Source organism: Anguilla rostrata, chromosome 12 (assembly GCF_018555375.3).
Source record: "Anguilla rostrata isolate EN2019 chromosome 12, ASM1855537v3, whole genome shotgun sequence".
Classification (NCBI taxonomy): domain Eukaryota; kingdom Metazoa; phylum Chordata; class Actinopteri; order Anguilliformes; family Anguillidae; genus Anguilla; species Anguilla rostrata.
This window is the reverse complement of record NC_057944.1, coordinates 9,313,339-9,335,062: the sequence shown is the minus strand read 5'-3', so window position 1 is coordinate 9,335,062 and position 21,724 is coordinate 9,313,339. Positions and strand designations below refer to the sequence as shown.

At 44.5% G+C, this 21,724-nt stretch overlaps 1 long non-coding RNA gene across 2 annotated transcripts in view; it reads left to right on the top strand.

The window, feature by feature from the left end:
• LOC135236209 (uncharacterized) overlaps positions 1-5,012 on the top strand; it is an 82,031-nt gene extending 77,019 nt beyond the window's left edge. For both annotated transcript variants that reach the window (XR_010324528.1, XR_010324529.1), the window contains 2 exons: positions 2,016-2,064; positions 4,857-5,012. This is a non-coding gene — a long non-coding RNA (uncharacterized LOC135236209). The remainder of the gene's footprint in view (positions 1-2,015; positions 2,065-4,856) is intronic.
• Positions 5,013-21,724: the final 16,712 nt, after the last annotated feature.

The window sequence follows — 21,724 nt, the reverse complement described above, 5'->3', positions numbered from 1 at the left end:
CCGCACTCTTCCTCCGCCTCCGGCGGGTCTGTCGCTCTTCGCAGCTTTTTTTTTTTTTTTTTTTTTACGAACGTACAGAATCGGACGCGCTCTCGGCGAAGTTGGCCCTGATATCCGGCGAGCCTGGCAGGCGGGGCAGTCACGTTGAGGGGATCTTATGATGCCTGGTGTCTCGCAGCCGGCTCCGCTCCGAATTTAAATTGAATTATTTTCGTTTAATACGGAATAAAGGGGGGCATTGTGTGCGAGCTGTACGCCGGGATTCACTGGAGCGTTCCTCAGTCCAAATGGAAACTTCCGTGATAAAAAAAAAAAACCCTTCAAACTGCAAGAAAAGAGATTGATGTGCATGTATAGTTGTATGCTTCTTTAAACCCAAACATAAATAGGAAAATAATGTTGGGCTCAAAGAACTCGAAGGTGAGGACTTTTTTGGAGCGCGGGAAATCACACAAATAATTTTGGTGAATACGCAAATATTTTTCCCATTCGCGAAACCTTTTCATTTATATTTGGTTTTGTAAACGTTTTGTGTTATAGCAGAACAGTTTTTAAGTGTCAACGCTGTTTGAGTCTTCTGATGTTCTTTTGAACGTTGTACCATGGCAATAAATTGTCTTTGTGAAAAAGTATATTTTTCATCATCGTGGAGTGTGTATTATGAACAACAAATAATCAGTTGAAAAAAAATGGAATTCTTGACATTGAACTGGGCATATCTAGAGCTTTTAATGTATAAACTGAAGACAGTGAGGATGCTTGATGAAAAAAGGTAATATAATTATGTTGTGTTTACAGAAGTGCATAAGGGAACTGCTTGATATGCTTGTAGCATGTGATGCTAGAGATGTACATTAGTCAGTGAATTGTCATAGGTCCATTTAAAAACATGGTATGGTGTTGGATGAAAGTGTGTGAATATAGTATGTGTGTAATTTTTAATTACTTATTGCCGTAACAGTAACATTTTTACAATGATAGAACCTAATTTTATTATTGACATTAAGGGCTGTGTCAACACTCCTTTGCTTCAGTAAACTAAATTTTTTTGTAGTTATGCTTATTGCTATAATATTGCCAATACCTATTGATAAAAATAGTTTATTTTATTCATGAAACTAATTTGGTTTCAGTTTTTATTCTCACATAATTTTGAAGCATAAACATACATTGTACGTGTTCATGCAGAGATCTTGGTTTCAATGAAACCTTTAGCTTTAGTTTGTTTTTCTTTATTTCTGTGAAAAGGCTATGCTTGGACACTAATGCATTTTTAATGGTATATTTATTTTAATTGCTGCTCTTTCCTAATTTTATTTTAAATGCTGCTCTTTCCAAATTGTCTTCTGTTTTGTCACATTTCATTATGAATGAGCTTTTGTGACCAAGACAATGAGTACAACTTTTTTGTAAATTTAACATTTCATTTCTTCTGTGAACTAGCCATATTGCTTTGAAAGTAGAAGTTTTACGTTTTAACTTATATAGAAGTTAGTATCTCCTGGAACAGTTCAGGCTAAATCCATAGTTTTTTATTGAAACACTGTGCCATTTGGCCCATATTTGGAAACATTTGGTATTTGAAGAAGAATTATGTCATGCAACTTCTGTTTTTTTCTCTTCTCTACGGAGAGGTTATTTCAGTTGTCTTTTTTGAGGGGGGGATATTCCAGCGCTCGCTGGAAAATATTAGCCGTGCGCGCTGTCACGAACGTGCAGGAAGGAGGCATGTGATCGGACCGGGCTTCAGGGTTCCCCGCGAACCCGAAGCAGAAACGAACCGCCGGCGATTTGGACGCGGATCCGGAGTGATTCCTGAACCCAGAGACGGCGACGAGGATTAGAAAAGCGCAGTTTTTTTTGTTTTTTTTTACCGCTCGGCGTAACGACACGTGCTTCAGCACATGGCCGTCGTCTGCTTTCACTTGTTGCTTCGGCTTCAGCTGTACGCCAGAAAAAGAGCGTGTGGTTTTTATTTTTGATTTTTTGTAATCGGTATGGCTTTCTCATTTCAGTGAAAGAAGTCTGGGAGTCAGAGGGGCTGCCAATCGCACTGTTGGGCCGGTAGGTAAACGCTGTTTTTTTCCCCTGTATTTATTTCTGTATGTGTGTATGCACAGTATGTACATACAAGCTGTGAGTGTTTAGGCCTTACGTTTTATACATGTTTTAACACACTGTAAGATTTCCCGTCTGTCTTTGACACGGTAGTGATCTGCCCTTCTTCGCTGAAATCCAATCCGAGGTTGAGTTCGTTAACGAACGCGCGCAGGGATTTCAGCGCTCGCGGTGTGAAAAAAAAATAACAGTCACGACGTGCGACGGCGATTTCGTTTCGCGGCGTCAGAAAAAAGGGGCATTTTTGGGAAGTGTGTGTCGGGGGAACGAGGCGAGAGGGAGATCAGGCGTCCGGCGCGGTTATCTATTGTGGCTTTTCTCTCGCTCTGTTCTCGGGGGTCTGGGGGTGCGTTTGGGGCGGACGGAGCGAGCCGAGCCGCGCCGCGGCTAGCCCGCCAGTCGGAGGCCCATTGTCTGCGGCTGAGCGAGTCCTCCTCTGACCGCCGAGGCCTCGCGGTATCCCAGCCCCGTTTTTCCTTTTTTTTTTTCGAGCGTCTCTGAAAAAACGTCTCGGCGGAAGCCCCGATACGGCGGCGAGAGACGGAATCGAGGCTCCGCCTCCGTCGCGCGAAGCGCCCGCGGGCACGCGAGGGGGGTCGGGAGTTTGTCGGGTTTACAGAATGCGGCGGGAATTTGCCGCGAAGTGCTGCGCCGTATGGCCGTGGTGTCGTTTCGTTTGCGAGGCTCGCTTCCGCCACGTTTCCAATCTTCGTCCGTTGCGAGTGCCGATAGCATTGTGGCGATAGCATCGAGCCGATAGCATTGTGCCGATAGCGTTTCGCCGATAGCATTGTGCCGATAGCATTGTGCCCAGCGCTCACCAGCAGTGCTCAGCCCTCAAGGCTACAGAGAGCGTGGCTTATTCCCCCCCCCATTGCGTTGCTCTCTACATTTGACAAAGCACTCACTGTCATTTTTATTTATTTATCTGTGTGACTTCTTTTCAGTTTGATGTATGTTTTCCGCCTGGCTAACCTCAGTGTTTGTTTGTCTGTTTTTTTTATTTTTTGTTTTTTTATTTTAGGCCTAGCCAGCCTGGACCAGCGAGCTGTCTCGGTCGTTGTGTTTAGATTATTTTTTTTGTTGATTGATTTATGTTTCAGGCCGCCGTGCTGCACGGACGCGCCGCTTGTCATAAACCCGTAGATCCGATCTTGTGGTGAATCTGACCGCACAAGCTCGCTCTACGGGTCTCTGGCTGTGCGGTAATGTGAACCTCTTCCCTAGCCTGACGTTTTTTTTTTTTTTGTTTGTTTTTTTTTTTAACGCACCAGAGTAGAGTACTCTAGCTCGGGCTGTGCTGCCGCCGTGTACAAGTATGTGTTTTTCTCTCCCCGGCCAAGCGCTTGAATAAAAGGCGGTTTTGTGTCCCCCTGGTGTTGCTTGTCCTCTTTCCCGGCGAGGTAGCGCCGTCCCCACGCTTTGCTTTTCGTTCAGACGGCGGGGCTGGGGCTGCGGGTTCAGCTCCGGCCTGGCAGGTCCGCAGGAGACCAAGCCCGTCCGGCTCTTTCATTTCCTCGTGAATTTATTTGTAATTTAACCAAAAAAAAAAAAAAAAAAAAAAACTTATTAACTTAATTGCTGCCCAGCGGAGTTAACGTCAGACCCACGGAAGCCGTTTCCATGGCCACAGCTGGGGAGGGGCTACCGTTTATTCGACGAGAATCCGAGGAGCTTGAGGTATTGATGTTTTTTTATTTCGAATTTTTGTGGCCGCAGTGATGAGAAGATTGAGGATCTCTGCCACGGTTCAGACTCGGGAACACTCATTTCCTGTCCAGTCAGGATCGCAGGTTCATTCTCGTGTCCTCACCCTTACGTACGTGCAGAGAACCTCCTTTGCTGTACACTTCCGTTCATGGGCTCTGAGGCTTTTAAAGTTAATGAGATATTTTTATACCGATTTCAGTAATGCTTCTTTCCATAAACAACTTAATTGGGGGGAAATGTCTGATGCGACTTTAACAGAAGGAACAACTGCGTTATTTACCTCTTCAATAAGAACATCAAACCTTTAGACTTGTGGACCGCACCTTTGATGCCATACGTCTGCAGGAGTTCCTGAATCATTATTATTATTATTATTATTATTATTATTCATTTAAATTCACAGAGCAGTGCCCTTCCTAAACAGGACGAACGATCTCTTCCTTTTCCACATCCTCTCCCCGTTGGGTCTCTGCGCCCTCACGGCTCGTGGTTCTTGGGGCATGTTTTATTTATTACGCCGTTTGGGGAGGATTTTCGGGCGGTGTAAATGGCGGGATGAGCGCTACTTAAGCCCAGTCCCAGAGGCCAAGGAATTCTGGGATTGAACGGGGTAGATGCTGCTTTAAGAGATCCAAAATGATCCAGATGTTTTTCAGCATTACGTCTGACTGTTCCAGCTGATAGTCGTGTCATGTCCCGGGCGGTTATAATGCCAGGACCCGTCCCACTTCTTAATTAACAGCATTGTGCACTTAAGCTCACAGTTTATTTTCTCTTTTCTTTTTTCGGTCATGTTCCATAAATATGTCACCGAGGCTTTAGAAATAAAGAAGATTTTCATTTCGAGTTTTTCGTGAATTCAAGTGCACACAAGTCTGCTTTGCGTCTGTGTTTCACTGCGTCTCGATTGGTGCTCGTTCAGTCCAGTGCCCAAAGTTTCGCATCTTACACGTTCACATTGTGTGAAACACCTGTTTTTTTTTTTGTTGTTTTTTTGTTTTGTTATGATTTTCCTCGCTGGATCAGAGGTGGACCGGGAGGAAGCGGTGGAGCGTGTGCGTCTGTGTAGGCCTCGTGGAAGCACAGGATACGGCTCTGACTTTTTCCAAAGGAAGAAGAGAAGAGGTCGGCCCTCCCCCCACCCCCCCACCCCCCCCAGCTTCTGAATACGTGCGCTTCCGAGTTGAGGTAGTAGGTTGTATGGTTTAGAATTACACCCTGGGAGTTAACTATACAGCCTTCTAGCTTTCCTTGGAGCGCACTCGAGTCGTCCAGCAACACCTCACCGAGCCAGAGTCAGACGACTCCACGCGTCCGCGTGCGCCGCGTCTGTTTGGGCCGAGCGCGAAGCGGAATCGGGCCAATCGCACGGCTGCAAAGGAGAAAAAGAGCGCTTTCGTTTTCCTTCAATTCCAGAAATCGCAACAAGAGCAATTTTTTGGGCTTCTTTAACCAGCCTGATTTGTGTATAGATTGAGTCATAATCGATAGTAATATGTATTTTTTTATTATCACATTGGCTTTGATGGGGAGCAATCTGTGGCATTTAGAACAGTAAACGTGTGATGGTCTCCCCTCTGCCTGCGGCTGGGATTCATTTTATTTTACGAGAACCGAGTGATTTTTTCCCTTTAATTGTCAAAATCATACTGAAAGCATTTTTTGGGTGTCTTTAACCAGCCCGATTGTGTATAGATTGAGAGTTTGATTATCAATGTTAATATGTGTATATTTTTATTAATCGGGCTAAACCAGTGAAATTCCATCTTGTGAACGTTAGAACTTAATTGTGACTGTGACCTTCTAAACACTTTAGTACTTTATAGACAAAATGCTGTCTGGGTGGCGGCCATGATGGTAGCTCTGAGCGATATTCCTCTGCAGTAGCCCTGTTTATAAGGCATCTGTGGTAGTGATCCAAGGGCACATCAACACTGGCTAAATGTTTTTTAAATGACTTCAGATGCACTTCCCTGTGGCAGTGCTTGCCATTGGACGGTGCACTTCCTTGGCCCTTTTGTGAGTCTGAGTTCTGGTTTTAAGATGGATGACTGTTTGTGTGTAACGTTTTGTGAGTCAGTTCTAGTTTTAAGATGGATGGCTCTGTCGTGTGTAACGTTTTGTGAGTCTGAGCTCTCGGTTTAAGATGGATGACGCTGACGTGTGTGAGGTTTTGTGAGTCTGAGCTCTAGTTTTAAGATGGATGGCTCTGTCGTGTGTGAGGTTTTGTGAGTCTGAGCTCTAGGTTTAAGATGGATGGCTCTGTCGTGTGTGAGGTTTTGTGAGTCTGAGCTCTAGTTTTAAGATGGATGGCTCTGTCGTGTGTGAGGTTTTGTGAGTCTGAGCTCTAGTTTAAGATGGATGGCTCTGTCGTGTGTGAGGTTTTGTGAGTCTGAGCTCTAGTGTTAAGATGGATGGCTCTGTCGTGTGTGAGGTTTTGTGAGTCTGAGCTCTAGTGTTAAGATGGATGGCGTCTGGTCGTGTAGATGAGGTTTTGTGATGGTCTGAGCTCTAGGTTTAAGATGGATGGCTCTGTCGTGTGTGAGGTTTTGTGAGTCTGAGCTCTAGGTTTAAGATGGATGGCTCTGTCGTGTGTGAGGTTTTGTGAGTCTGAGCTCTAGTTTTAAGATGGATGGCTCTGTCGTGTGTGAGGTTTTGTGAGTCTGAGCTCTAGTTTTAAGATGGATGGCTCTGTCGTGTGTGAGGTTTTGTGAGTCTGAGCTCTAGTTTTAAGATGGATGGCTCTGTCGTGTGTGAGGTTTTGTGAGTCTGAGCTCTAGGTTTAAGATGGATGGCTCTGTCGTGTGTGAGGTTTTGTGAGTCTGAGCTCTAGTTCTAAGATGGATGGCTCTGTCGTGTGTGAGGTTTTGTGAGTCTGAGCTCTAGTTTTAAGATGGATGACTCTGTCGTGTGTGAGGTTTTGTGAGTCTGAGCTCTAGTTTTAAGATGGATGGCTCTGTCGTGTGTGAGGTTTTGTGAGTCTGAGCTCTAGGTTTAAGATGGATGGCTCTGTCGTGTGTGAGGTTTTGTGAGTCTGAGCTCTAGTTTTAAGATGGATGGCTCTGTCGTGTGTGAGGTTTTGTGATTTTGAGCTCTAGTTTTAAGATGGATGACTCTGTCGTGTGTGAGGTTTTGTGAGTCTGAGCTCTAGGTTTAAGATGGATGGCTCTGTCGTGTGTGAGGTTTTGTGAGTCTGAGCTCTAGTTTTAAGATGGATGGCTCTGTCGTGTGTGAGGTTTTGTGAGTCTGAGCTCTAGGTTTAAGATGGATGGCTCTGTCGTGTGTGAGGTTTTGTGAGTCTGAGCTCTAGGTTTAAGATGGATGGCTCTGTCGTGTGTGAGGTTTTGTGAGTCTGAGCTCTAGTTTTAAGATGGATGGCTCTGTCGTGTGTGAGGTTTTGTGAGTCTGAGCTCTAGTTTTAAGATGGATGGCTCTGTCGTGTGTGAGGTTTTGTGAGTCTGAGCTCTAGGTTTAAGATGGATGGCTCTGTCGTGTGTAACGTTTTGTGAGTCTGAGCTCTGGTTTTAAGATGGATGGCTCTGTCGTGTGTGAGGTTTTGTGAGTCTGAGCTCTAGGTTTAAGATGGATGGCTATGCTGGTGTGTAACATTTTGTGAGTCTGAGCTCTAGGTTTAAGATGGATGGCTCTGTCGTGTGTGAGGTTTTGTGAGTCTGAGCTCTAGTTTTAAGATGGATGGCTCTGTCGTGTGTGAGGTTTTGTGAGTCTGAGCTCTAGTTTTAAGATGGATGGCTCTGTCGTGTGTGAGGTTTTGTGAGTTTGAGTTCTGGTTTAGGATGGATGGCTCTGTCGTGTGTGAGGTTTTGTGAGTCTGAGCTCTAGTTTTAAGATGGATGGCTCTGTCGTGTGTGAGGTTTTTTGAGCAGGTGAGTCTAGCGCTCAGTTGGTCCAGTAAAAGGCCCTGCTGTTGGGGTAATTGCGAGGGGGTTGGCTAGCTCTAGCGACAGTCCCCCCACCAGGCTGTTTATGAAAAGGTCCCACTGGCTCACACCCATGCCCTGTGCTGTTCCGTCTGAAATTATAAACGCGGCGTTCGAAAAGGTGAAGGCGGTCAACGTCTTCCGAGCAAACGAAAGAACTGAATAAATGGAAATATCATCACTTTTCTTTAGATGGGCAGCAGTCCGCAGCGTTCGAAACATAAAATGCGTGCTGGAACACTGCGATAGCCTCCCTTTAGCTGGGGGGGGGGGGGGGGGAATTCATTTTCTTTTATTAGAACCCAGCGGCGACGGCGGAATTCAGCGCGTGGGCGGTTCTCCGCGCTCTCCAAGCGCTCTTGAAAAGGGACCGCACTTGGTCTTCCGCACCTCCGCGAGTCGCCCTCCTTGGACCTCGCGGTTTTTTTTTTTTCTTTTTTTTTTCTTTTTCTTTTGCGGTTTTGAAAAGCGGCGAGGCGGACCGGCGTAATCGTCTGTAGTAGGAACTTTGGCCCCGGCTGGCGTAACGTCAAAATCGAACGTATGTTTCCGGGGCCTTTCTGAAGCGCGTCGATGTTCTCGAATGCGCTGTCGGAGCAAGGCGGTGTTAAATGGTATGCTCCATGGTATTCACCTCTGGAGATCTCTCTTTCATTTATAAGTTGTTCTTTCTGGTAGAGGTAAAATAAACAGAAATTGCCGGCTTGTGCTTCACTAGAGTACAGCCCTTATTCCTAGCAGGCGGTGCTTCTTTGTGGCTGAGTGGCTCTTTTCTTTTTTCTTTTCTTTTTTTAAAGCAATTTGTTTTGCCTTTATTGACTCAGTAGGATGCCGTAGAAGCAGAACATACTAAATAGAATTTTAAATGGATGTTTTCCAAGGCCGAGCGAGTGCTGTACGGGCCAGTAGCTACACAATCCTGCACCGTGTCTGGTCGCGCGAACACGTTTTGTAAAATAAATAGTGAAAATAAAAGCGGCCCTAAAATAAATAACGGGAGAGATTTGGTTTCACGGAAGATTAATTATGGCCGTTTTCTGTTGTGTTGAGCTGGTCCTTTGATCGCGGGGTTGAAATTTAGCCTTGTGCGACACGTTGTGAATAGTCAAGCTACAAGCCAATTCCCCTTCTGGATCATTGTTACCGCACTCTTTTTTCAAATATGTCATGGACAGAGTTGTGGACTGGCTGCCGGTATAACCGAACATGGCATGAAACCCAAAGCAGCATAAACGCAGTTATCGTTTATCAGTATCAAGGTCCTCTGCACAACTGGCAACCATTAACTGACACGAATAAAGCCATTGATTGAAATAATAACAAATTCTGTCGAAATTAGACAAAAGGACGTGTCTTGGCGCTACTGCTAGAGGGAAAATCACAGTCCGTTATAGAAGGAGCGGGGTGAAAAAATCAGCCCATTTGCATGCGAAGCCAAAGACAGCTGGTTACTGGAACTGCGGGACGCATTGTTCGAAAAGCCGATGTACTAAAACGGTTTTAAAAACGCTCTTAACGAGATCCAGACTAATGCCGGTCTGATTATTTGTGAATGTAGCTGTGGCTTGCAGCCACGGGATGGGAACCGCAGTGGATGTGACCGTAATTCGAGCCGTGATTCCAATGAAAGTATTTTGGGTTTTTAAATTTGCCGTGTGTTGACATCACTTTCAAAGCTATGAAAATGTCAGCGTTCTGAACAACATTTACTCCCAATGCGTTTGTAGCCAAGCTACGGATAAAATGAAGTTAAATTGTCGCTATTGCAGCGTTGATTGTACTGGCCGGGAAGGATCATCCTCTCTGTCGTAGCCTCTCTGCAGTCCCGTAGACCGCAGACTCGTTTCTCATTATTTAATTTCACACGAAACAGAAAAAGAAGTGCATCGCTTCTCTGCGTATGCTTTTATCGTACACGTGCGGAGCGGCTTTTTTTGTGAGGCCAGTCGTTCTTTTTCCCTTTGAAGGCCTCCGTCGGGCCCCGACGCGGCTCGTAGTGGGTCCCCGTTCTTCGTGCTTCTCCCCTTCCAAGCGGCCGCTGCCGGCTGCGTTTACCTCAGTTCGATGCCAGGGGGCGCTGCGGAGGCCTTTCGCCGGTCCTGTGGAAATGCAGCGGTGCGCTGTCGATGCGCCGGTCACCGGGGTAGAATGGGGGGAACGGGGTCACGGCAGGACTGTCACTACCCTGCACCGCTAACTCAGTGTGGGTTCGTTTGGGGTTTCTCCAGCCCCTCTGGGGTTTTGGCCAATCCCAGAATGCAGCGTGCAGGCCCTTGGTATCCCACGGTAACCTTCTGAAAGCTCTATTTAACGGGACGCCGTGCTCTGGACCTCGGCCGTGCGCCTCGGCTTGTAAAACCGCTCTTAAAAAACCCAGAAAATACAGGACCGGGGATTGTGGCGTCTGGATCGGTATTCATGAAGCATCTTCGTGTTTGAGTGCTGATTCAAGGTCAGCTTTCGACTTTGAACTCTGAATGGATTCGGCTAGGGTACGAACAGGGGAAAGCTGATCTGAGATGCTTTATGACTGATCTGGGAACTGTGCATTTTGTTGCTCATGATGGATAATGCTAAGAAATGAACAGGGAAATACTGATCCTAGATTAGCGCTCCTGAGATGTGTGAAGAGCACGTCTCTGGTTTGTCACTTGGCCGATGGGATGCAGTTATGAGGTTTTTTTTATTTTATTGTCGCCTCCATTTTGGTTTACAGTGTGGGTTGCCATGGTGACGGTGAGCGTCTTCATGCTTTGTGCTTTCTGGCCACAGCCAGATGGGGAGGGAGAGACCGAGAGAGACAGAGAGAGAGAGACTGAGAGACAGAGAGAGCGAGACAGAGACCCAAGTGATTTAAGGCTGTTAACTTTGTTTTTGACAGCCATGCCCTTAACTCCAGTTTCAAAGCTGTAATTCTGTCATTGTTTATTTATTTATTTATTTATTTAATTGGCTGTTGCTTAGTGTTTGTTGCTGGGGGTCAGTGCTATAAAAGTGCTCCATTTCCCAGCTCTGTTGCCGGGCGGAGTACAGCCTTTCCAAACCCCTCCCCTTGCCTTTTGTCAGCAGGGTCCAACAGGCCCTGTCCGTCTGCCCACGGAGATGCTTCTGATTGGCCATTAACTTTGCACCTGCTCCTGACTCGTGGAACTTAAGTGCTTTTTTACGCATTCCCGGGTGCACGGAGCGCAGGGATTGGCTCGTCCCGACCCGCGCCCACGGTGCGAAGATGTGAATGTGCCTGTTCCACTTCTCCTTCCTCTATAAAAACCTGTTATTTCGCAGAAGGTCAGGGGTGACTGCAATTATAAAATAGTTTCCAGTGCGTACGTACAGTACATTGAAATGACTGCTTGTGAGAAAGGGCTGAACCCAAGCACGCGCTTACGAGCAGCATTTTCATTCGGGCGTTCGTGGCGCGGTAATTCAGCTGTAATAAGCCACGTTCACTCGGATTTCCCGCTGAAGTTAAAGTACAGCTAATCACGCCATTTCCACGAAAGTCACTGATTTTCACTCGGTTCAATTGAACATTGTTTATTTGACTTGAACAAACAAAATGGTGTTGCATCAGGCAAAAGCTAATTGGCTGCAGATGATCACCAGTAACTCGTCTCAAAACGTCACGTTTGTTAATCAAGCAAATCAGCCGTCTGAGCCTCTTGCCCCTGCGTTCACAGATACCATAGATATTGCGTTCACAGATACCATAGATATTGCGTTCACAGATACTATAGATGCCCCTGCGTTCACAGATACCATAGATGCCCCTGCGTTCACAGATACCATAGATATTTGAAAGGCTTTGGGCTTAACGGTATGCACATGGCAGACTTAAGCTGTAAGCCCCGCCCATAATCAGCTGCTATTGGTCCATATAAAAATGTTCATGCTTGGTTAATTCTGTCGGAAGCAAAATGATGGTGACAAAGAAAGTCAGTGCTATCTGTAATTAGACACACACTTTTGGGGCTGACTCATGTATTTTGTATTTATTTAACCAGGGTAGTCACATTGAGAATGACATCTCTTTTGCAAGTGAGCCTGAAGCCTTTGGACTGGAATGGTGGCCATGCAATATAGAAACTCTTTGATAATAGGGGCATACTTTACAATTCATTAGTAATGGCTCCCGAATGTGGTGAGTTAAATGTTTATTTAGACATGTACACCATTTTAACTTGCTTTCATGTAATATATTTGAACATAAGAGTCAAAATGGTTGTAAAATCGCATAGGTTCAGTCAATTTTGTCCATTGTTTTTTTTGTAAAATTTTTGTCAAATTTTTTATTATTTTCAAAGCGGTGCAAAATGGTACAGATACAGTACATTGCAGCATTTTTGTACATTTTTAGAATACAGCCATTCCTTACAGGAAATACAAAATAAATAAAATGAAATAATAATTCCAATAATATAAGATAAGATAACAATAATAAACAGAAGACAAGGTGGACATAAAAGGTACAGTACGAGGTCGATGTTTTTGTTTTCATTTAAGATTTACATGAGTCCAGAATCGATCCCATGTCTCTCTCCCTCACCATTAATTCTTCCCAACATGTGTTCATATAATGTAATCTTGATCATTTCCTCATTCCATTCTTTGAGATCAGGGGTTCTGGGGTTTTTCCAGTTACGTAGTAGAATTCTGGCAGCTGTAATATAAAACCAACTTTTATAACGGTAAATTCGTTATTTGTTGTATTGAGTACCACTGCCCTGTCGCCGAGGAGACAGAGCCGTGGCTGTGGGGGTAGTGTGGATCCCAACCATTTCTCTAGGAATTCAGGAATTTTACACCAGAATGGATACACCATGGGACATTCCCAAATCATATGTAGATATGTGCCCACCTCATCCTGACACTTCCAACACATATTATTATCAGCTATTCCCATTTTATAGAGCCTAGTTGGTGTCAGGTAATATCTGTGTATTATCTTGTACAATGAGTGAATTTTCCTCTAGCCTCTCGAACAACTTTTCCTACATTCGATAGAATCCTTGACCAGTCGTTGTCTTCAATATTACTTCCCAGATCCTTCTGCCATATTATTTGGAGATTATCACATGAGTCACCCAGAATTTGTGTGGATGTTTTATAAAACACAGATGATGTATGAACTTCATGTGGTAAACTAAAGTATTTATTTAGTGGATTATTATCACTAACATCAAATTTACTGCTAATACAGTGTCTTATTTGTAAGAATCCCCATTAATTCCCTTCATTTTCAAGATTATATTTTTTCTTCAGATCCGTATATGACATAAAAATCCCATTCTTCACCAATCGTGTTCACCCCTGCAGACTGCCATTGTTTCCAGTACACCTTTGTCTTCCCTATACGTATTTCAGGATTATTCCAAAGTGAGGAATGTGATTGTTTAAAATGCGACATTTTATATGCTTCGTGAATTTTCCTCCAGACATTTCTTGAATGAGATACTATGGGGTTTGGGTTGGACTCTCTTCCTGCTAGTTGTGAGAGAATGTCGATGGGACGATATGGTGAAGCCAAATTCTGCTCCATGGTTACCCAGTCTAAATCCTGATTCACCTTGCACCAATGTTTAGCCATTTTAGGATATATTGTACATCCTCACATCAGGTAGACCTAGACCACGCCTATCTCTGGGTGTCCACATCTTGCTCAACTTGATTCTTGGCCTCTTTTTTTCCCCAGAGAAAGTCTTTAATTATTTTGCCATACTGCTTAAAAATCAGGTCTGGAATATTTAGTGGAAGCATCATAGAGATATAATTAAACTGGGGGAATTTTGTCCATTGTTGTAAAATGGCATAGGTTCAGTCAATTTTGTCCATTGTCGTAAAATGGCATAGGTTCAGTCAATTTTGTCTATTGTTGGGGGGGGGGGGATTTAATTGAGCTATAAATGCCTTATTTATTCCAGAACTAGAGAGAAACTATCAAAAAGTGCCCAAGTTCAATGTTCAATGGGACAAATCTTTTTTTTTTTTTTTTTAACTTTTTCGGAGAGACCCCTGTCCAAGCATGTTCCTGTCACATCCCCACTTAAAGCGCACACCCCAGGATATGCACGGGGGCCAAAATTCAGGCTGCATCAGACTCTTTGTGGGGAAGACACAGGAGGGTAAAGAATGGACGTTTTAGCAGTTACTCCTCCCTTTAGCTGGAGTGACCCCGTCTGAACAGGGCGTAAATGAGGGAGGGGCTGCAGGTTTATTTGCAGGACCTTCCTTGTTTGCAGGACCCTCATATTTTCTTGTTTGCAGGACCTGTGTTTCCCAACAGTGTTGGGATTCATCTGACTTTTGTTGGCTTTAGGACCTGGTTTAATAGCTTGTAGCTTAATCATTCAGTTCATGGCAAATGTATTTTAAATTTAAACGTAGTTATTTATTGTTTGAATTGATTTGCGTGTCATAAACATTAAAGAAAATGGTTCCGCCAGGTACTGATATTTTTATACATTATAAACCAATAGTATGTCCTATTGACATGGCTTGTACATGGCATTCTTGTACTGTGAGATGGTATACCTGTGCTAACACTTTTGGTTTTGGAGATATACTCCAGCGAAAACATTTTTCAAGAAAAAATGATTTTTTCCTCCCATAATAGGGCCTACCAATTAATCCATATCATATCCTAAACTTATACATAGGGGCAAGCCTTGTGGAAAAAAATGAGGGGTTGCAAGAGGGGCTATCTATTGGATAGACCGGTTTAATCTGTAAAAAAAAAACAGGGCAGTGGAAAAAAACGTTGGGTTCATTGAGTTTAAAAACCGGCTGGCTGGCAGTTTTAATGACCAGCTGATTGACTGCTGTGTAGACCAGCTCGCTGGCAGTTTTAAAGACCAATTCCCTGGCTGTTGTACCCGCAACCTTTTTAAATCAACAAAGTCCAACTGGCTGGTTGCTGGGAAGGAGTATCTGGTGCGCTCTCTTGCACCACTGCACTTTCAGTGAATATGAGCCACAGTTCAGGCCTGTGCTTGCCCTAAAATGCTTCTCCTCTACTCTGCTCTCGTAAGGTATGAGATTAAGTGCTGTTTTGGTTGGTCTGTCCAAGTGTGTAAAGCGACTCAAAGGTAATGCAGTCAAGAAGAACTGGGCCATTATCCTAAAGAACAGTCATCCATGCCATCCTGTGCATCCTCTATGTTTGTTGCTGGAGAAACAGATTCAGACCTGATTGACGATAACCGAGTGAGTGCCTTTAGCTGCAATCCAGGTTCATGGTCTGCGTTGGGTTTAAATGCAGATTGAACTGAATGATGTTGGGGGCCAATCGATTGAAACGTTTGGAAGATAACACACTGTCCATACTATAGCTTGTGCAGGACAGTCCACACACACCTCAGTTCCCGCTCCCCAAATCAGTTCCCGCTCGCCACAGCTGGGTCTTCATCCTGCCAAACTGTGTGTAAATAGCCTGTGGTTACGTAGTGCACCTGATGGTGTCATACCAGGTAACTCAGGTCTACATATATGGATGCACTTTGGCCTTTAGATCATCGAGTTTCCCTTGGTGGAGACCTTGTGTGTGTGGGGGAACGGTGATCATATCGTCCTGAGAAATGAACCACTGATTTGAGAGCAGAAACTACGGTGCGTAGACTCTGTGTCCCTTTTCCAGGGCTGCAGACAGGCCCAGACAGCTGGTGATGCAGAACGAGGCTCTGCGAACCCCGTAAGTCCTGCTCTCCTCAGAGGACTGAAGAAAGCCCCACTGCAATTAGCACTGATTAACGAGCCAGTGAAAACCCACGGACCCTGAGCCTAGCCCTAAGCTCCGCCCATTTCCCAGTGGCTCCTGCTCCCATCGTTAACACTGGGGTGGGGGTGGCGGTGGCGATGGGGGGAGGGGGGGGTGCAGTCAAGGTCCGAGGGGCCGCCTTCAGCCTTTCACAGGTTTCAAAAAGCAGGGGCAGGAGGGTGATAAAGCCCAGCCTCGAACACTGGGGTTTATTTAAAGAGCACCCCCCCCTCCACCCAACAACCCCCCCCTCCCCGACCCCAGCGGTTGCTCCAGATCCGCCGGGGAGCTGCCGGGAGAGAGAGAACAATTTGAAAAATCTGGCTGTTTCAGCAGAGCTCGCTCCAGCTGGCATGGCTCTGGGCCTGCGAGCCATTGGTAACAGCTGTGTTTCCATTTATAAGATGGCTGAAAAAATAAATGACCAGATTAGAAAGAGGACTCCTTTGTTTAGCTTCTCAGAAGGCCTTGGACCAACGCGCACTGAGAAGCCTCTGTCGGTTCGCCTGAATCCTTTTCGTGCTATGGGGAGAAGAAGCAAGAATAAAACACAAAATATGCTGTTCACGAAAAGTCAGTCAATGTTTTTGAAGTACTGTAAGTGCAAACATCTTCGTCACAATAATCCTGGAAACCTATACTTCTTTCTGGGAACCAATCAGTTTCAGGAAATTTGCTAATGAAGATATATCTAGAAATATTTTAACAATGGAAATATTAGTGGTGTTATTGCCCGGGTACTGTTACAATTAGGCTCACAAAGACATTTCAATTTGCTGCCTTTGTGCGAATGTTCACGGCTTGACGTGTTGAAGGTTTTCAAGAGTTTCTCCCACCGGCAGTGATATTGTCTTCGTCGGTCCCTACGCCCACCCTGGATACGATCATCCGGTTTGTTGTCATCGTAGTCGAGTGTCACGGCGAAGTTGTGCTGTCATAACATTTTCGTCTTTTGTGTGAATGTGAAAATGCTCTCGAAAGCCATCTGGTGATGGTTATGGTCTTTTTCTGTCTCATACGGTACCGCCGGCACACAGCTAAGATAAACGACTAGGACTTTGTTCCTGGTCGAAAAATTATGTTTTTAAATTTTATTTTAGGTGGATCGATGTTTTGGCATGAGTGACATGAATGGCAAACTGAATCAAATGCCCCCCTAGACCCCCCAGTAAGGATGATCATCTCTACCTCCAAAATTCAGCCTAAAGTTACGCCCTTAAACTGAATGAACAACCAATCGATCAATCAAATTGAATTTGTATTGCATATTTTACAAAGGATTTTGCTTGGCTGTCTTGCCAGACAACCTTTGTTGGCCATTTGTAGGCTTATCGTCGTGAAACAGGAGCTGCCCTTTGAAAACGTTTTTATTTGCATTTGAGAGTATCGACAGTCACAGTAAAATGTATCTCCACCTGTTTTTGTAAAACAGCACCTTTTGTTTGTTACACAATTTAAGTAATTCAGAGTTTTTTGTTGTTGAAAGAGCTTCAAATTCATTGATCCATAGTGCAACATGAACCACAGAGTCCTATGTTAAAATATCCTGTGTTAAAATGGAACAATTGCAAGAAGAGGCAAGATAAGTTTTATTTTCTAGGGACTGTAAGTAGTGGACTAATGGCTAATTACCCTAGCCTATGCCCAACCACACTATGTTTCTCATACCTTCAAATTTTTTTTATTTAAGTATTTCAACAGTAAAATGCAGCACCTCTCCTCGTGTCTTATTCTTTCAGTGTTTATTTTTTTGTTGGTGAAAGAGCTAACAGCTAAGATAAATTAAGACATTGCTGGTAGCACATTATGTTTTTATATTTTATTTTAGGTAGATGTCCATTTCCCCTTGTGTTATTCATTCAGTGTTTACTGTGTTTGTCGGTGAAAGAGCTTCAAACGTGTTGTTTCCCACGCTAAAAAATAATCTTATATGGCGATGCAGCCGCCGTTTAGCAGCAGGTAAGCACTGGACCAGGCCTTGCCCTTACTGGCACGTAATGGAAATGGGGCTCGGCCTTTTCGGCGCGAGTGAAATATGCGATAAAGCGACCCGTTTTCGGCTTTGTAAATAGCCGTAATATATACATGGCGTACGGAGGCGTCATTGATCCGTCTGGGGCTGGCGCTCTGGCTCGCTGCGTCAGGAACGTTCCGGGATCGATGCGGCCCCGCGACCTTTGACCCCTGGGGTGAGATCAATGCCATTGATTGGAGACGGGTAAGATGCAGTGGGCGGGCCCCTCGTCCGGCGTGACACGACGTGATATCCATTAAGGCTTCGCTCTCCCGTGGAGCGGCCCCCTGACCGACGCCCCCGCCCCCCTGGCCGCCGGACTTCATTTTGGCTCCGTTGTTGGGAGGGCGTGGAAGGGGGTGTGGGGGGGGCCTGACCAGTCCCCCTTTTAGACCGCCCTGACATCCACTCCTCTGTCTGAGAGGTAACACACCATTTTGCGTGTCAGCTTAACAGACACGAGTAATGCACACGTTAATAAATGAGAGAAACTAAGCACGATAAAATGCGAAGCAGAAAGAGGGAATCGTCGCAGTCGTCCTGGTGGGCTCAGTCCCACCAAAACCTGAGAGGAGGATGAACTTTAAAAAGAAAAAGAAAAAAAGAAGCTAATCCTGTTAGCTTCCTGCTTCCTGCTCCCCCCATATCGAATGGCCACCGCGGGGGGTTGGCTTGTGGGTGGATGGAGTGTCACGACACGCGCTCGTGCTGGAGCTGCAAACAGGGCCGTGCAGCTGGGCTTTGGAGCAGAGGGTGAACCCTGGTCCTGTTTGGCTTCCCCCACCTTCCTTTCGCCATCCTTATTGCTAATAATAATAACGGTTGCTTTGGTTTTATTCTTGTCAACATGATCTAGCTATTTTTTGGGTGCTTTTTTAAAAACATACCCAATGTTATTTTTCCCATGGTGGGTCACTGGGGTGAAGTACCTGGCAGTTGCTCGCTGGCTTTTGAAGATCTGTTCAGTAAATTTTCAAGTCAGCATGCTTATGAAGTACAGTGCAAACTCGCCGGTGACGTCCCCTCGGAGATATTCAGAAGTCATCAGGTGCAAGTGTGAGTCAAGTCTGAAGAAAATGAACTAGCGTCCAAGTCGAGACCAAAGTCTTTGAGCTAGAGTCCAAGTTGAGTCTGAAGTCTCTATGGGGTGAATCCATGCCAAGTCTCAAGTCTTAGTTCTTAAGTCAGACAGGTCTGAAGTCTCCAGAATTGCTCAGCCTAAATCATAATATGGCTGTTTCAAGAAATTTTAACTGCCTACTGACTGTACTTATTTATTTACCTATTTTTTAATTAATAAATGAGGGTACATTTTAACCAGACGTATATGATAACTTTAAAGGCCTAGGAAGCCAAAATCTATTAATTATTTGCTGATGTGTTATTTTAGCACTTTTTTGCATTCACAAAGGGCAAAGATATATTTCAAATTATTCTTGCAAAAAAAAAAAAAAAAAAAAATGCCGAAATTGGCTTGCTCTCCCCCTTGGACGAAAGCCAGATATTCAGTGTGCAGGGTTAACTGGGTGTTAGTTACATAACAAAAACCAGTGGAATCTTTTCTATATGTAATATTTAAATTATTCCACTTTGGCACGGATGAGGCAAGCTAAGTTTCATTTTTACAAAAATGAAGAGACCTACAAGCAATGTGTTTTATTTCTGGAGCCCATGGGTACTGAAATATTACAATAACGCGTACAGTTAGTATTTGGAGTGCCCATTTTTGCCTGGTACTTGTCGCAGAACGCAGTGGATCAGTAAGTACGTCTTCCATCAGCTTTCAAGCTTAGACATGCGGAATCAAAGACTTTCTTTATTTGGGTTTAATGTGTGGAGTTTAAGACTGCTATTGAGTCTAATGTACAGTAGCTCAGTGTTACAACATTATTACACATTAAACTATCTTCAGCTTTAACTATACAATGGTAAAGGCTAGTTTGTTTGTTTCTTTCGTTTTGTCTGCTACTGTAATGTTACTGCTCTCACTGGCTCTAACCTAGCTAGCGATGAGGAACGCTAGTGTTCATTACAATTTAATGGCTATAATTGGGTTAAAAACTTGAAATCAATATTAAGAAGACAATCAGCTGTCACTTCTGGGGAACATCATCACAATTCGAATCCAGTTGCCTGGACCATTAAAGCATAATACTATATTGCAAAACGAAGGGACAAAACACAGCATTGAACTTGAAAATATTGTATTTTCCTTTATAGAACAAGGGAATCTTGATAAGAACTCGACCTGTATGTGATGAGGGCAACTCATACACAAGAGAGGGTATGAGAAGTATGTGAAGTAATGATTAGCAACAGCTTTACACTTTGAAGGACTTAATGAAATTAAGATTTCAGCTACGTGGTGAAATCTGACAGTTGTAATTCTGAGTCCTTACTAACTCCCTTCGAGCTCAGTGGATTAATTATTTGCGCAACTCTGAACCCAGAATAAAGTATCAGTGTCAAAACCATCAGCCAACTAGGACAGACAGCCCTTCTGAGGTTCACTTTTAGGACATCAACGGGTGTCACAGATTCCTCGATTTATGCCTTTTTTTTTTTGCCAGTTCTGTGACTTTACCCTTTTTGCCATCTCTGCGGTTTCCCCCTTTTTTTATTGCTTTCCCTGATTTTTTGGGAGTTTTGAATGGAAACTGTCAACCTTAATGTAGCCTACAGTGTGATGTGTACAGGCCTAAGCATTTTAAACACATTGCCCAATGCTGGGAGAAAGGAAGTGTGACAGCGGGTACGGATTGTGCATACAGAATGTATACAGATTCCGTCCTCCTCAGTCGTTTGAAGCAAACGCCCCCTTTCGACAGCGTTGATGTTGGGCACTCCTGCCATTGCAGTAACATTGTCAGTGGGAGCTGCATCGAAGACTCAAAACTTGCAGTGTTAAACATGTTTTTCCAAAACAAACTTTAAAGAAATAACAAGCGCGTAACCATCCAGACCCACGGCGCAACTCACTTCCGCAGACACATTTTGGCTGGCACCGCCTGCGCATGCGTCCCACAAAACGTCCCTCAAAGGTCGTCTGTGAGTGAGTGAGTGAGTGACCACAATTTGCCATGCATAGCATAGAAAAATGGACACACTGTTTTATTATTTTAGTATTTTGAGTATTCTCTGTTATAGGCAAAAAGCATGCTCTTTCTTTCTGTGATGGACCAAAGTGCAGCAGCCTGTCAGTGGTTTTTACTCGTATTTGTTTAAAATGAAAACTGCCCACTGATTTTTTTATTTTTTTATTTAAATTTTAAGTGCTTGTTACTGTTGCGCATGTTATTTCGATCACTTCGTTTTAAAAATTTAAAAATGTATGTTTCTCACAACATTTCTGCCATTTTCATGTCCTGTTTTCCATGATATTTGACAACTTTGCTGTGACTGCTCCACAACTGAGGCCAATATTTTCCATGACCAGTAGCCAGCCTTACTGTTTTCCAGTGAATGTGACGGCGCAGTTCTTTTGAACCTATCGGGACGGCCGCTGAAACAAACAGCCTGGTGCAGGGTAGAATTTGCCATGCTGTGAGAAGCCGTGTCAGAGGAATTGTGTGTGCTGCCGTGATACTGACGTACCGAACGGTAAATTCAAACGTACACTGAAACGTGAGTGAAGTTAATGAGCCATGCTAACGCGCTATCGTAGGAACAGCGGCGGCTAGCTCCGGTGATGGAACGCTGAGCGACACGGATGTGTTTTTTCTGGTGTCTGATAAAGTTTGATTTCATCGATCCGAAACGTTATTTTCTGCGTCGCGTTCTTTACGTCGCAGTGCTTTAGTTTGGCCCGAGAGATGTAAAGTCTTTGAAGAGGAAAGGCAACGACGTGCTAAACCGAAGTCTTGCTGCGCCGTGCGTCTCGGTCGCGTTTAGACGTTATGTTCTGGTTGGCAGCTGCGCACAGTGTGATTCGTAAAGGTATGGGGGAAGGGTTTTATGATAATCAAATAACATTTTTTTCATGTATGATTTTCACAGCACCGATCCTTTAAAGACCTATCGTCCAATAGTTATTATTTGGCGAGTCGGAGTCGATGCACGAGTCGTTTAAGGACAAGTTGCTAGTCGAGTCTGAAGTCTGATTATGTGAGACCGAAGTCTGGCTCGCCAGGAGTCACCGACTGGAGTGGCTGTCTCTGGGCTCCCCGTATTCCAAACAGCCCTCATGTAGCT